The sequence below is a fragment of the Rattus norvegicus genome, chromosome 2 (genome assembly GCF_036323735.1).
Source record: "Rattus norvegicus strain BN/NHsdMcwi chromosome 2, GRCr8, whole genome shotgun sequence".
In the NCBI taxonomy this organism is placed as follows: Eukaryota; Metazoa; Chordata; class Mammalia; order Rodentia; family Muridae; genus Rattus; species Rattus norvegicus.
Window position 1 is genome coordinate 53,932,548 of NC_086020.1, and position 14,795 is coordinate 53,947,342.

The 14,795-nt window shown below is 42.3% G+C and overlaps 1 long non-coding RNA gene across 1 annotated transcript; it reads right to left on the reverse strand.

Annotated features, from left to right (window-relative positions):
• Window positions 1-727: 727 nt before the first annotated feature.
• On the reverse strand, window positions 728-13,451 carry LOC134485850 (uncharacterized). The gene is made up of 3 exons (XR_010064124.1): window positions 13,189-13,451; window positions 10,599-11,002; window positions 728-9,901 (listed from the first exon to the last, which is right to left on the reverse strand). It is a non-coding gene; the product is annotated as an uncharacterized LOC134485850 (long non-coding RNA).
• Between the last annotated feature and the right edge of the window lie 1,344 nt (window positions 13,452-14,795).

Genomic DNA, 14,795 nt, shown 5'->3' on the forward strand with positions numbered 1-14,795 from the left:
AGGATAATCAAAAAGGAACCTGGGATAAATAACTGAATTGATAAATATATAAGTATATGGATATATAAATTGATATATAGATTTTTTTCTGGCTTTCTGATTTTGATTGGAAAACCCAAGAATTGCTTTTAGTGTTAGGGTCCATGATTCACCAAAGAACGATACCCCAGACTGAAACAGTATGCAGAATCAGAAGAGCGTTTTATTGTGCAGAGGTCCAGCACCGTGGGATCTACTATTTACCAAGATGGAGACACCCAAGTGAATTCACAGGTCCAATTTAAAACAAATTAAGGGAACTCCTGGGAGGGGTAGGTGACCTTTATCTTGACTGGTTGGCTTCATTTCTAGGGTATGGGGGTCTTTGGGATTGTCTAGGGCTCTTGGGAACATTCCAGAACCATTGCTGGGGTAGGGGCTGGAAATTGTTACTGGGGAAGCCTGGCAACTGTTGCTGAGAAGCCTGGAAACTGTTGTTGACTCACTGTTTTTGCTTCAGACCAGGAGGCGGGGCAAACTCTGATTATCTGACCTTTGGCCTACAGTTTTCACAGTAACTGACTTGCCTAGACTTGCCCAGTTCTGAGAAACAGAATTGTCGACCTAGTTTGCTGAACTGCCAGCATGAAGCTGAAAGACCTCCGGGGTGGGGAAGACCCCCCCCCACTCAAATCTTGAGACGACACACCCCACCTCCTCACCCCCCACCCCCACTTAGATCTCACAAGGAACCGGTCTTGATGTAATGAACAAGAGGTGTATTTGAGGAACCAGAGCTCTGGGGACGACACGTATCTCACACAGGAGACAGAGGAGTCGACCCTGAGCCCAATTAGGGGAAGGGATTTATAGTGAAAATTACATAGGCAGTTGGCAACTGTCACACAAAGCAATTTCATTGGTTTGTTTACATCGGCACACATGATTTAACTTGGGCTCAGTTCAACTCTAGGCCACCCTGCTTCTGGGGCAAGCTGACCCTAGTTCTTGTTTTTCTCAGGACTGTTGAGTCAGGCCTTATCAAGGCCAGATGGTTTGTGATGGCTATGGCCAGGCTACCTCCCAAAAACATTTTATGTTTTTCTTTGTTGCAAGGTGCACTTGTCCTTGTGACCTCACAGCAGGGTCACTAGGGACTAGTTTAAAATCTTTATTTTTTCAAAGCCTGTCATGGAGTCAGCCTGACTCAGTCCTCTTATTCCCTCCTTGAATAATGGACCATCTCCAATCCCTGAGATGTTTCTATGGGTTGATGCTATTATTTGAGAATCATCTATTGAATGGTGGAAATCTGTTCCTTAGCAAACCCAACTAGAGCATTGATTATGCAGGGACTGCAAGTCAAGACCAGCAACAGTAGGATAGGATCATGGCAGAGAGAAGAGTGGTCAGCAAAGGAAACCAGTTGATGTGAGACTCATACCAACCCTGAGACTGTTCTCTTTCTAGTCTTCTGTCTTGCAGTATCTTCCTAACTCAGGCCATGGATTTTTTTTTGACCACCCCTGAGTGATCAACACAGAAACAAGGTTCCTCATCTAAGGGTGTGAAAGAATTAAAAAATGCAGCCAAGAAGTCAGAAGTTTAGAAATGCTCTCTCACCCCCTAAGAAGCTCTAGGTCTCGGGCTGAGAGGGAGGATCATGTCTCAGGAGAGACACAAATGTGAGCGGTAGATGTGCCAGGGGCTCACCGATTGCCCTGCCCTGGGAGACATCCCAGGAGGTGAGAAGGGACCCCAGGGATGCCTGGGAGATTCCCGTCTGGGTGCCAGTGATTCTCATGGATTGGAGAAAAGACCCGCCTTTCCGGCTGTCTGTATTTCCAGAGTGGTCTTTGTCTGTGTGTCTTAGGTCTTTGTTTTGTGTTACTTGTGACTTTGACAATGGGAAGATTCTGGTTGGGAAGGAGGAGTGATGTGTAATCTGCTCCCCTTCATCTCTCTTTGGTGAGCTCATGGAAGCTCCCATCTGAATCAGTTCAGTTTTTGTGGCAATCTTGCGGTGGCCGCTTGTTCTTTGTTTTTGTGCGCACTTTTGTCTTTTTGTCTGTTAATCTTTTGATTGTCTTCCTGTGTGACTGAATGCTATTTGCTCTCTTTGGAGGACCTCTATTTTCTGGACTCTCTTCTTGTTTTCTCACCATCCCACTTGGGATGCTTGTTAGTGACTGTTACAGAAAATCTATAATGCTTACTTGAGGAATGTGCTTTAGAAACAAGAATTTCAGGTTTGCTCTTGCTTCCATTGGGATAAGTGTGGGGATAGGCTTGATTTCCACTGCAAATGATGTAACAGTGCATATGTTAGTACTCCTAACACTTCTTTGGACTGTGCCTCAGGGATCATACCTGTATAAGTTTAAAGTTCTAAAAGGCAGTCATGACCTTTGTGTGTAGGTTCAGATAGTGTCCAGATTGGAATCCTGATGCTAAAGACTTAGTAAGACACAAAAGAGAGTTGAGAATTACTTAGGGCTATCTTAAGGCAGAGTCTAGGTGCTGCAAGGGCAGCTACAAAGACATCTGCTGTTGCCCTGCAACACAAGGCTTATGGAGAATTCAGAATTGCCATTGACTCAGATATAGAAAGAGTAAAAAAGACTTTTTAGCTGACCTCTAAGAATTCCTAACCCCCCTCTCAGAGATAATCCTTCAGAATGAAAGAAGATTAATTAGACCTGATATTCTTTAAAGAAGGAGGTCTGTGTGCTACACTAAAAGAAGAATGCTGCTTCTATGTAGACCATTCAGGAGTAATTAAAGACTCCATGAGTAAACTTAGAAAAAGGTTAGATAAAAGACAGAGAGACAGAGACCATCAGGGATGGTTCGAGAGCTAGTTTAGTAGATCTCCTTGGATGACTACTCTGATATCTTCCCTTATGGGACCCTTCTTAATTTTGCTTCTGTTTGTGATTATAAGTCCATGTGTGTTAAATAAGCTAGTTTTAATTTAGTTTTATGATTAAAACTAGCCACTAGAAGAAGTGGGGAATGGAAGGTAAAAGTATTAAACTTGCCCTAGACACAAAGTTTAGAGAAAAAAAAAAAAACCATAAAGTTAGATTAAAACCTTAGAGAACAATCTTGAGAAGCAGGAAACTTCTCCCAGGAACTAGCAGACCATAAAGGTAAACAATTTTGAGAAACAGGAAGCTCCTCCTTGTGATTTTTCACTGGTATTCTTGACATTTTCCAATGATGTCCTTCCTACCCCATTTTTCCCAACAGCAGTTTTTTGGCAGCAATATCCTCTTTACTGGTTACATTTACCCACCTCCTCAGCTAGGGTCCTTCCCGCCCATCCCTTGCTGATGGCATATGTCTTGGAAGAGAACAGTCCCATAAGCTCTTTGGAAGGGACCCTGATGCTTTAATCTTACCCTATAGCCCCTCCCAGGTCTCTTGGCTCAGTCAACTTGTAGAGGAATGGACAATTAGCTGCATTGCCTTTCAGGGTAAGATAGATAATCATTACCCCTTAGATAAGTTGATACAGTTTTTTCACAAAATTACAGTCCCAGTGGTCTTTCCAAAGGTCACACATGATCACCCTATGTCTGGAGTCCACCTTGTCTTTGCAGACGGCTCCTCTAATGGACAAGCCGCATTTTCCATTGATGGTCAAATATAACAGTCCTTTATTCCTTTAGATTCTGCTCAGCTGGTAGAGCTTCAAGCCATCTTTGCAGTATTTCGTGTGCTGCCTGATGCACCTTTTAACCTATATACAGATAGCTCATATCTTGCCTTTTCTATCCCCCTGTTAGAAACAGTGCCCTATATTCGGCCTACCACCAATGCTGCCCCCCTGTTTGCTACCTTACAAAAGTATATTCAGAGGCATTCTTGCCCCATCTTTGTGGGATACATCTGAGCACATACTGGATTGCCAGGCCTCTTGGCCGATGGTAATGATGCCATTGATCGCCTCACCCGGCTCGTGGCCTTGGCCCAAGAGGCCTTCTCTATGCCCCTTAAACTTGCCCAAAAAGCACATGACTTATAACACCTTAATGCACAAACCCTTAGGATTAAATATAAGATCACCCGTGAACAGGCTGGCCAAATAGTCTGTAATTGCAAAGGCTGTGTGATCCCACTGCCTGACCCCCACCTAGGGGTCAACCCCTGTGAGCTGGTTCCTGGAGAGCTCTGGCAAATAGATGTCACCCATCTTCCCTCCTTTGCTAAATTAAAATTTGTACATGATACCATTGATACCTTTAGTGGATTTATTTGTGCCTCTGCACACACAGGCGATGTTATAACACACAAAAGATGTTATTGCTCGTATGCTCTACACATTTTCGGTTATGGGACAGCCCAAAATGCTAAAAACAGATAATGGGCCCGGCTATGTTAGTCACAAATTTAAACAATTTTGCTCCCAATTTCAAATAAAACATATTACAGGCATACCTTATAACCCTCAGGGACAGGGTATAGTTGAAAGAGCTCACCAAACCCTTAAAAATATGATCCATAAATTACAGTCAAATGGGAGAATATTTTCCCCCTTCCTGGTAATCACAAAAATTTAATAAATCATGCACTCTTTGTCCTTAACTACCTTGTCATGGACAAGGATGGAAAAACTGCAGCAGACTGCCTGTGGCACCCCCATAATTCTTATGATTATGCACCAGTCCTATGGAAGGACCCATTAACATCCCAATGATATGGCCCTGATCCGGTCCTCATTTGGGGACATGGATCAGCCTGCATTTATGATTCAAAGACTGGGGGCGCCCGTTGGCTACCCGAGCGCCTTGTTAAGGCCTTTAACCCACCCAGGGGACAACCCTGAGGAAAAGTCTAACTATGCTTAATTACAGATCATGCTGACCATGTTCCCCTTCATCTGGATCCCTGGAAGCATCATCACGTCTGCTCTTGCTACACTGCCTTACCAGATCTTCAACTATACCTGGGTGATTCTTAATGGTGCTGGAGATGTGATGTCTGCCAACTCTACCACCGCTGTACAAGTTCCCTGGCCCAATCTTGAGTTCCTGCAGTTCTGGGAAAGAGGCACCTCCACGAGTACAAAGAGAGAACCCAACACTGCCGTGACTCTTGCAGTACTCCTAGGCCTGTCAGCTGTGGGGACAGGAACTGGGGTTGCCTCCCTGATCACCTCCCAACAGAGTTATCATCAGCTCAGTGCCGCCATAGCAGGGACATCAGTGAGCTTCAACAAGGAATAACCTATCTTAAAGATTCAGTCACTTCCTTGGCTGAGGTTGTTCTACAAAATAGAAGGGGATTAGATCTTCTCTTTCTCCAACAGGGAGGGCTCTGTGCAGCCCTCAAGGAGGACTGTTGCTTTTATGCTGATAAGACAGGATTAGTAGAAAACAGCCTAAAAAAGTAAGAGAAAGTCTACAAAAGAGACAAAGAGAAAGAGAAAAGAGTGAAGCCTGGTATAAAAACTGGTTTTCTGCCTCTCCCCTGCTCACCACTCTTCTACCCAGTATCCTGGGTCCCTTTATAGGACTCCTGCTACTTGTCTCCTTTGGTCCATGAGTGCTTAGAAAGTTAACTGATTTTATCAAGGCCCAGGTGGATTTAGCTACCAAGCAGGTCTCAGTCCATTACCACCGCCTCCATTGTGAGGAGGCTGAGACAACCGGGGAGTGAGATACTCCCCTTGGGTGGCCCACAGCTGGCCTCGACTTCTCCACCCTAAATACAGCCTATAACTCAGGTTGGAAAATCAGTCGCTGGTGGAAGCGTCAATGACAGGAATATTATGGTGCCACATACCAGGCGCACACCTCACCACTGTGAAGTGACCCTATGACAGGATTAGCACGGGTCCATGATCTGGGTTGCCCACTCTTACAAACATACACGTATAGCCCAGAACGGTGTGTTAAAACATAAGATCGTCCTTAGCCATTGGGGTGCAGTCCTAACTGGAAGAGTGGCTCACCATGGCCGAGCTGGGCACTCTGTGAAGCATGTCTGACCAATCTCAGACCACTACTTCCACCCTGGCGGAAGTAATGAAACCTAAGTGAGAGTGCCAGACCTGGGGGCAACCTGTGTAGACTAAGACACGGGGCTTCACCGACCAGGTGCTGGTTGTGGATGCACACCATATAGACAGACCTTCCTCCCACTGATAGTTAAGGAAAGGTGGAGATGTCGGGGACCGGATGTCCAAACTAAGCAAAGCTAAAGCCCTGCCCTGAGCAGATTCCTGAGAAGGGTTTGACCTTTTCAAAGAAAGAACATGTCCCCAGAAGACTGTTGCCTCAGTGTCTAAGAACATCTTGCAGTTTAATGATTCACTTTATGTCCTTGGGCACTTCCCAGTACTCCCCCTGCCCTAAGCTTCAATTCCTGCTTCAGAGCTTTAAATGCTGTACATTCCTCTCAATAAACAGACCTTGACAAGGACACTGCTTGGTCTCGCTCCTCTTTCTCACCCGTTCTCCCGCAGGTATGGGTCCCCCTCGACCCCCACAAATAACTGGGTCCCCGCTGGTGGGGGCAGGGGTCACATCATCCTGAGACTTGAGTGAGGGTCTCCCCACTCCAGGGGTCTTTCAGCTGCACAGAGTCTTTCCTGCTGAAGGAACAGCAAGTCTAGGCCTCTTCTGTCCTGTAAGACTACTTCTGCCAGGGAGGATAGCGAATCCTGTAAGGCCATGATGGACTTTTCCATCTCTTGTGTATCTGCATCCATAGTCATAGTCACTCATTTACATACTGGAACACTGTTACTTGGGGGTGGGCTCATCAGTACTCACCCAAGACGATAATGCAGTGCCTCGTCTAAGATGGCGGGTGAGTTCTTGAATTCTTGCGGCAGACATATACAAGTCCGTTGTCTGTTGAAGCTTCTCCCCAAATGTTGCCATTCGAAGGCAATTTGAGGCTGTCTTTTGGGTGCCAGAGGCAGGTGGAAGAAGGGATCTTTCAGGTAGAGCACAGGGTACACAGTGTGCTTGAGGGGGAGGCTGCTCAGCAGGATGTATGCATTTGGAACTGTGGGATAGATGTCTGCCACTCAGTATTTACCTCCCTTAAATCCTGCACATGCCAACAGTCATTGGAATAGGCCTTCTTGACCAGAAAGGTGTGTGTGTGTGTGTGTGTGTGTGTGTGTGTGTGTGTGTGTGTGTGTTGGGAGGTGTACCATGCTCATTTGCAAGGAATCACAATCTGTGCTTCCCAGAGCCAGTTCACATGAGGCTGATCCCTGTACTGGCTTCTCTCGGCATTGGATATAGCCTGATTCTGACTGATGTGACCCCAGCCTTGATTTGGACTAGAAACAAGGCTTGGTGAAAGGTGAGTCCCATTGGATACTTTTCTGTCCAGACTTTGGGCACTTCTGCCAGAAACCCCTGGAGTAACAGACTTGGAGATGGGACTGGTTGAGGAAGCAATTTGTATTCTTCTTCTAGGGCCAAGGTCAAAACATGGAAGGGACAGTATTATGTAGCACTTCTACTTCCTTGGTGCCAAAATAGATTTGGGCTCCCTTTTTGGTGAAGTAGTCTCTTCCCAGTAGGGGGTGTAGGCACCCAGGGATGACCATAAATGGAGGGGTTACCCATCCCACTCCCATGCCCACCTTTCTTCATGTAGTCCATGGATAGGGCTTGGTGCTATTTGCCTCTTACACCCATGTTTTTGGATTTGACAATGTTGTACCCAGTGTCCTCCAGAAAGTCTATGAGCTTCCCCTCCACCTTTAGGGTTACCCAGGTGGGCTGAGCCTGACACCCTCAGCCATGTATCTCTAATTTCAGAAACTTTGGCTCTCTCTTTGATTCTCTTAGGACACTCATGCTTCCAATGGCCTTTATCCTCGCAAAAAGCACATTGGTCCGTCTCAAATGGAGGACGGGTTTTTCTTTCAGTGGGAGCTGACTTGTCTTTGCCCCTTCCACAAGCTAGTTTTTTCAGCTCTCTCTCTCATCAGGATGGCCTTCCCACCTTCAGTTTTCACTGCAGAACCTGGTTTCTACACGGGTTTGAAGTTGTTTAATGTTTTAACTCAAAAAACACAGTAGCCACGTTCTACGCACATTTGACGCCTTGCATGCAGTAACTTGTGTAATATTATAGCCGGTTTGAATGTGGTTAACCTGTTTTTAGTACTTACATACTAGCTTACATATGACTTACTCTCTAGCTGGTTAGTTTCTTGTTTATAGATTTTAAAATTTATTCATTTATTATGTATTCACTTTATATCCTGCTCATTGACCCCTCCCGACTACCCCCTTCAACAATCCTACCCCCTTTCAGCTCCCCTTCTCACTTGAGCAGGTAGGGGCCTCCATGGGTATTCCCCAACCCTGGCACTTCAAAACTCTGCATGGTTAGGTGTTTCCTCTTCCACTGAGGCCAGACAAAGCAGCCCAGCTACAAGAACATATCCCACGTGTAGGCAACAGCTTTTGGGACAGCCTCTGCTCCAGTTGTTTGGGACCCACATAAAGACCAGGCTGCACACTGGGGATATGGAACCTGAAGAGGCCACCTCCTGTAGTCAGGCAGGAACCCCAGTGGAGCATTAGGGTCACCAACCCTTCCATGAAACTTTCAATCCAAACACTGTATGTTGCAAGGCACTGTAGGTGTCTTCTGCTGCACTTAGAGCTTTTAGTGTGAAATGCTCGAGTAACCCAGAGTGAGCCTCAAAATGCTTCTTGGGGTTTTAATGACACAACTCGAACCACATTGCAGCCAGTTTTTATTGGAGTTGTTTGGGTTTTGACCCTGTTACTCCCATACTACTGTAGGTGGTTTCTTTTCCATGTGTTCTTTGTTATTGTTGTTTGGTTTGGTTTTGTGCATTTCTTTTTAAAGTGTTACTCTGACAGTGAAGCCTGTCTCTACACCTTCTCATGGGTTTTAACCCTCTACCTCGGCAGCTGAAGGAGGTGGCCATTTTCTATGCACGACTACAGTTTTTAGTGCTGTAACTTGCGTAAGTCTCTAGCTGGTTTCTGTTTGTGGTATTTAACACTGTCACTCACATATCACTAAGTGGTTTCCATTTATGCCTATACTTTTCAAAGCAAGAGCTCCCATAACTCAGAGCAGATTTCCATTTGTTTTAATGTCTTTTCAACATAACTATTTTTATGATTCTTTAGGAGTTTCAATACACACCCCAATCACGCTCACTTCTCAGTCCCTCCATGTCTCCCCTTCTCCCCTGCCCTTGTGACCACCACAACTAAACAAACAAATCAAAAACTCAAAAAAAGGGGTTGGGGATTTAGCTCAGTGGTAGAGCGCTTGCCTAGGAAGCGCAAGGCCCTGGGTTCTGTCCCCAGCTCCGGGGGGAAAAAAAAAACTCAAAAAAAAAAAATCTGAAAGAAAAGAAAAAAAAAGAAACAGCCAAATAAAGTTCAACTTGTGTTATCTATATATTCCCTGGAGTTCGGTCAGACTCTCATTGAACTGCCCCTTAAATAGAACTGCACCCACTTTGCAAGCCATGAATGTGGAGAGCTACACTATAGCATCTGTATCACACGTTTTTAAGAGTTCTCTTGGATATCTTCCTGTTTAGGCTGTTACATTCTTTGACTAGAGGGCTAGGCTGGGGGTAGGGGTCGTAGCAGAAAACATCTATGTAACTGTGCATCTGAAGTCATCGACATCATTGCCAAAGTAGCGCCTTTACTCTTTTCTGTCAGAGGGAAGAAGGATGATAGGCTTTCACTTGGTTTTTGGGGAAAGCACAGCCTAGGGACATGGCCCCTGTTGCTCACCTTAATGTGGTCCCAACAGTAGTATGGCAAGGTGGCCTGCAGGCATTAACATGGCCTCAAGCTGAAGCACCGACCACAGCCATTAACAGCCATCACAGACATCATCAGCACGAACGCGAAGGAGCTGTTCCCGATGGCAGCACAGTTTCAAGCTGGACAAAAAGTAGAACATTTTCATAAAACATCAGTTCTTCATAAAGAGACATTCCTTTAGGTGCAAGTGAAATTTTCAAATAAAAAAGATATCATTTTCATATTAGTCAATACTTTTTACAAAGAGTCAATTCTTTCAATGAAAGTCCAACCTGTAAATACAGAGTTGAGCTTTTATAAAATAAGTTTTAGAAAGGTCCAAACTTTCTACATTGCTTACACCATACTTTTCTTTCCAGTTTGAGTTTGTCCATGTATTTTATAACAAACATACATTAAAGTGAAATTTATCAATGAGGTGACAGAAAACACATGCATTTAAAGCTTTACCACATTGATTATATTTATTGGGTGTTAGCAATGAGGCACATCTATGGACAGCTTGAAGTGACTCATGACAATCAGGCATCTTTACAGCCAGCTCTCAAAGGACCCAGCGAGGAGACAGGAGACTTGTCATCTCCCGCATCCCCAGGAGGTGGCAGTATTTGCTCCTGTGTCTGCCCCTGTGTATCTGTGCTATGGCCCCTGTCCTTTGTGCATGTGACACAGGTCCAATAAACGCCTGGTTTTACCTGCCCCCCCTCTTTTCTCTCCTTCCTCTCCCAGAAGCAGCCTGTCCACCTCCCCCGAACCCCAGCCCAATAAACCTTCCACATGAGACCTACTGCAAGGCGTGATTTGTTTAGGACTCACCATACACTTCTTTTTTTTTTTTTTTTTTTTTTTTTTTTGGTTCTTTTTTTCCGGAGCTAGGGACCGAACCCAGGGCCTTGCGCTTCCTAGGTAAGCGCTCACCATACACTTCTAACATAGGGTTTCCCTCCAGTATGACTTCGTTCCTGCATTCATCCTCATCTTCTAGAACTTTGACAGTGTTCTTCAAAATGCAGTCTTCCCCTTTGTAGCCCTCAACAGTGAGGTTTCTGTAGGTCTCCAGCATCACATTTTTGAACACACTTTTCTGGGAAGGATCCAGGAAGCCCAGTCTTGCCCATTGAAGTTCACGTGCACATCATCATAGGTCACGGCATTCCTGGCTTGCTCCACTCAGAGCTCCCTGCAGAGGCTCGCACAGCACAGCACACAAAACCACTCACCTAAAAGAGTTTTAAAATGATATGGAGTGATGAAAAGATTAAGATGTGGTGCAATGACTTAAAAAAAGGTACAAGTGATTTGAAGAAATATAAAATTATGAAATGGACACAGCACTTGAAATGGAGTGGAATGACATGTAAAGTCTTGAAATCAAATACATGTAATGAGATTTTCCAAATGGAGTTTAATAGCAAGAGGTTGTTCATGTGATTTAATGAAGAGCAAATGAAATAACTCAGGATAGTGCAACAGTGTGAAACCAGTATATACAATAGTATATACAATATACAATCATAGTATGTACAATAATAAAAATGAAAATGCAATAGGACAAAGTGAAGGATACCCACACTCTAATGGAGAACATGATAATGAAATGATACAGTGATATGACATAAAAAAGCTGGACAATGTGAAGGTCAAGTGAAATGCTTAAATAATAGGATTTAAAATAAACCTATTCTGTAGATAATGAAAGGAAATTAAATACTGCAATGACCATTGAATTAATGTAATTTCATATATATTTTATGTTTATATTCGTGTGCTCATTATTATATTTGGGTAATTTATACATATTTATTAGTATTTTCTTTGACACGTGAATTAATGGATTAATTAAAATTAATGAAATTAAGTTTAAAATGCAGAGAACAAGTAAAATGATGAATGAAATAATGAAAAGGAGCTCAATAAAATGCTGGTCCAATGATCTAGTGCACTGAAGTTAAAAAAAAATCAAATAGCAGTTTTCTGAAGGAACAGAAGGAAAAGAGACATTGAAGTGAAACTTAGAGAGTTACGCTAATGAAAGTAACAGATTAAGTTATAATAATGAAATGAAATAAAATGCTGATGTGAAATACAATAGGAAGTAGAAATAAAATTGAATAAGTGCACTTGAATGTTCTGTGATGAGAAAAGGCTAAAAATTATTAATTTTTGCTCAAATAGAAAAAAGCTAATCACGGGACAATGTTATGAAACGACGTTAAAAAATGAAAGCAAAAAAATTTAAGAAATACATATAGAAAAACAGCATGAAGGAAATTAAAACAATCAATGAGTAAAATCAAAATATATAAAAGATTAAATGAACAAAAGTGAAAGAATAAATAATAATTAAGAACGAAAATGAAAAATAAACAAACAATTTTTAAAAAGTAACTATTGTGAATGAAAATAAAAGGAAATGTAAAAGATGGTATTGAATTAAATGGAAATATGAAGTAAAATTGGATAGACAGAATTAATTTTCAAGTGATGAAATCCTTACATGAAATCCATTAAAGGAATGAGATGAAGATAAACAAGTTGGTGAAATGAGAATCGACCAGGACGTGGAATTAAAATAGGGGAAGGAATCCCAATGAAATATAACGTCCTGTAATCTAACACGATGTACTGTGATTAAGTGAAATGAAAGACAAACTAAAAGGAGGGGACAATATGAAGTCCGATTTAGGAAAATGAACTGAGAGGACAGGACATGATAAATGCTTGAAGAGATGAAAGGATGGGATGAGGGGCTTCAGAGGAAATGAAATATCGTAATGAAAACACGAAGTAGCAACATAAAGTGCAACGGTGTGGACAAAGTATTAGGAAATCTCTGTGATGAAGCCTTGGAGGGACGGAAGCAAACATAACTCAGTGCAGTGGAATCTACTGGACCCAAATGAGAGAAAAAGAAGAGATACAACAAGGAAGAAAGAGGGCGACACAAAATGACGATATTAAATCAAATTAAAGATAAATGAAATGATTTTATGACATGAAAGGAAATGAAGCTGTGGCCTGAACACCAGCGAATGACTTTAATGAAAGAAAGTAGATGAAATGGATCTGATATAAAACAGTTCTATGAAATACAGTAATTAAAAGGAATGAAGATATTTAATGAAATTTAATTCATAAAGTTAAAAGTAGCACAAAATAATGAAACTCAATGAATTGAAACAAAGAACTGAGGCTGAAAGGAGACAATGAAAATCGGTCAAAAAAGGAGATGGCCAACGTTATAGTCACAAAACATACTCGGGGACGCAGGGTAAACAGAACTTATAATTAAAGCCCAGAATGTTCTTCTGAAAATCGATCCTAAGATCAAGAATGGTTGCAATAGGTAAGGACGCAATGAAACGTTTATACGTGTCTGCAAAAGCTTCTCAGAGTTAAAACTTACCGACCTGCTGCTGCTGGATGATTTGCCAGAGGAATAAAGATCAGTTTCTAGTGCTGGCCAGGCTCCCCAGTGGGAAACTGGGTCTTTACCGAATGTGGTGCTGTCACTGACTAAACTCCAACTTGGCAGAAACTTGCGTTTTAAAGCTCAGCGTCTTATTAAAATAGTGGAGCTGGTTTCACTTTCTCAGAACGGTTTAATTTATACCGATTTCCAGAACGGTTTAATTTTACCGATTTCCAGAACGGTTAAATTAATACCGATTTCCAGTACGGTTTAATTTATACCGATTTCCAGAACGGCTTAATTTTACCGATTTCCAGAACGATTTAATTTATACCGGTTTCCAGAACGGTTTAAGTTTACGGATTTCCAGAACGGTTTAATTTATACCGATTACCGAAACGGTTTAATTTTACCGATTTCCAGAACGGTTTAATTTTACCGATTTCCAGAACGGTTTAATTTATACCGATTACCAGAAAGGCTTCATTTTACCGATTTCCAGCACGGTTTAATTTATACCGATTACCAGAAAGGCTTAATTTTACCGATTTCCAGCACGGTTTAATTTATACCGATTACCGAAACGGTTTAATTTTACAGATTTCCAGAACGGTTTAATTTATACTGTTTTACAGACGGTTAAATTTTACCAATTTCCACAACGGTTTATACCGGTTTCCAGAACGGTTTAATTTATACCGTTTTCCAGACGGTTTAATTTTACCGATTTCAAGAACGGTTAAATTTTACCGATTTCCACAACGGTTTAATTTATACCGATTTCCGAAACGGTTTAATTTTACCGATTTCCAGAACGGATTATTTTACACCGATTTCCAGAACGGCTTAATTTACCGATTTCCAGTACGGTTTAATTTATACCGTTTTACAAAACGGTTAAATTTTACCGATTTCCATAACGGTTTAATTTATACCGGTTTCCAGAACGGTTTAATTTTACCGATTTCCATAACGGTTAAATTTTACCGATTTCCACAACGGTTTAATTTATACCGGTTTCCAGAATGGTTTAATTTATACCGGTTTCCAAAAAACGGTTCCATTTAAACCTGTTTCCTGAACGGTTGCATTTAAACCGGTTTCCACCGCACTTTCATTTAAACCGTTTTGAAATGAAAGTTTTCTTCAGAAAATTAACTATCTGCCTCCCCCACTTCCTCCTTGGTCTTTGCCAGCCCAAGCGCAGCCAGTGTGGTCAAAGCTCCTCCCCTGGCTAGGTGGCTATGAAAAGGAGAGCACAGTTGGTGAGGCAGGCTCTGCCTCCTCACTGTCTTCAAATTGGAAAGCCAGCTCTGTTGACCTGAACTACATAAGACTGAAGAAGAGATACCACAACCTCTCAATACCAAATTACAGCAGCAGACTGGCCGCGGGTCGGCTCTGCTTGATTGTACCCAAACTGCTGAGAAATTTACCTTTGTAAGAATAAAAAACCAACACCGAGAAACTTTACAATAAGATATTACCCGTCTCAATTTACCCAAACTGCTGGGCAATTTACCTTTGTAAGAATAAAAAACCGATACCGAGAAATTTACAATAAGATATTACCTGTCTCAATTTACCAAGTTTTACTGCTG